Raw genomic sequence first — 2,224 nt, forward strand, 5'->3', positions numbered from 1 at the left:
TTCACAAAGAAAAAAAATCACGCATCCTGTGATCCTTATATTTCTTCTGTCATAAATAACCTCCTCCAAACTCATTCTACTCTGAAAAGTAGAATGTGTGGTACAAGTAGACTTTATATCAGAAGATCCTGGTTCAAGTCACTGTTTTGCCACTTACTGTGACCTTCAGCTGTCCTCTGAGTCTTAGTTTGTATGACTGGAGAAATATGTACGATGGAGAAAATAATATCTTCCCCATCCATGACACAGGGTATTCCTGATGCTTAAAAGTATGTGAAAAAAATCATTGTGAAGATTTATATTTCAGACTCTCTATGCTAAATTTAAAAATTGAGTTTGTGATAATACTTATCAGGTTTGTTATAAGGATCAAATGACTTATAAAAGAAGCATAAAAGAGGGCCTGGCATATAGTGAATACTGAATAAATTATTATTTATATCAGGTTAGCTATTACTTTGTAACAAGTCATACCACATACTTCAAACAATTGTTTCTCAGAAGGCTACAGGCAATCTGGCAGTTCTTCTGATCAGAGACGGGCTCATCTGGGCTCCCTCACATGTGTGGGGGGTCGCCTGGTTTTCATCTAATTGATGATGGCCTCAGCTATCATGATGGGTCATTGTTAGGTCTACTACATGAGTTTTATCCATCAGCAGACTAGTTTTCATGACGATGATGGAGCAAGAGATGAGGTGGAAACATGTGAGAATTTTCTGAATCCCCTGCTTGCATCCACGTTGCTACAACTCTCTCGACCAAAGCAAGTCACATAACGAAGCAGAAAGTCAGGGTCTGGAAGGTACTACCAAAAAAGCATAGATATAGGAAGGCATGAAAGATTGATCCATTAGTGCAACATTACCCTTGATTATCATTCTTATTTTCCTTTAATTCTGCAAACAACTCACCAGTAAGTTACAGTAATAACCTTCTTCCACATCTACTTACTTTTAGGATATGTCGGTCATCTTAGAGCCAAACAGTCTAGGAATGGCAGACTGTTCATTCTATTTTTTTAAAATTGGGTCTCATAATAAGGGATACACATCGTAGCTCAGCAAGGAGTGAAGCAAGTGCGTTTTATTTTCTCTCCACCACCTCCATTCTCTACCTGACTCTCATTAGCAAGAGACAACTGCAGAATAATTTAGTATTACTGGAATATTTTGGATATTTTCCTTCATTGTGTATCTAGAGCATTCCCTTAACTACTCTGCTACATAGTTGTATTTTTCGTTTTGTTTTGTTTTGTTTTGCAGGCAGTAGGAGATTGAGAAAATTTCAAGAACAAGAGCATGATAGGGGAATCACAAGAAATGTATACCAGAATATAGGGAGTAAGTAGAGATTAGCAAGAGATAAAAATGTTAAGAAGGACTTGGTAGCCCATTATAACATGTTTGTGAACTCATATGGAAGATGAAAAAAAAATTGGGTTCAAATTTTTCAGTATTGTTTTCTTTTTCCCCATCGCTCTCCTTTTGAGTAAAATGTACCAGCAGACTAGGAGGGGACATTTCTTTTTATTTCAGCTACTGTTTGCCTTTACATCTTCTGTTACTAAAGTTGAGCTCATTGCTACAGAAACAGATGGAAGGAAAGTTTCGAAAGAGATGAGACTTAAAAACCACGAACCTGTTAGGAAGTAGCCGTATTTCCTCATTCCCATGGAAACAAAAATGTGTTGGGAAATGCAGACACGACAGGAATCCGCGACTCTTCTGTTTCTGCTGCCCTCTGTCTGTATCCAAGGAAATGGACTTCAGGTCCTGCTCCCATTCGATAAAGGGGACATACCTCACCACTTAGTTTCCATGCCTTTCTTCCCCGCCATTCATTTACTGATCTTGATATTACACCACACCATGTGAATTCCTTTTCACCTTGGAATCTTTGATTGTCCTTAGAATCAGAGAATGTTGTACCTGGAAAGTCCACAGAAATCATCTCGCCCGAACCAGTTACATAGCACATGAGAAAACAGAAGCCTGGAGAAGGGATGTCGAGGTAAAGATAGGATAGAGTTCAGGCTTGCGGCTCCTAGCCCATGATGTGTCATGTCAACTTTGCTTTCTTCCTGTAGTATGTCCATTTCCCAAAAAAACAGATGTGTCACCAGCTCTCTAGGACACTGATATCATGCTGGCCCTCCATTCCTAGTCTGCACTCCCAGGCTCAATGTGCCACAACCCCTGTTTACTCCTTCAGCCACAAACAA

The 2,224-nt window shown here is 39.3% G+C and overlaps 1 long non-coding RNA gene across 1 annotated transcript; it reads right to left on the reverse strand.

Annotated features, from left to right (window-relative positions):
• Positions 1 to 418: 418 nt before the first annotated feature.
• Positions 419 to 1,954, reverse strand: LOC109499439. The gene is made up of 2 exons (XR_002156715.3): positions 1,642 to 1,954; positions 419 to 808 (listed from the first exon to the last, which is right to left on the reverse strand). It is a non-coding gene; the product is annotated as an uncharacterized LOC109499439 (long non-coding RNA).
• Positions 1,955 to 2,224: the final 270 nt, after the last annotated feature.

The sequence above is a fragment of the Felis catus genome, chromosome B1 (assembly GCF_018350175.1).
Source record: "Felis catus isolate Fca126 chromosome B1, F.catus_Fca126_mat1.0, whole genome shotgun sequence".
Lineage (NCBI taxonomy): Eukaryota > Metazoa > Chordata > Mammalia > Carnivora > Felidae > Felis > Felis catus.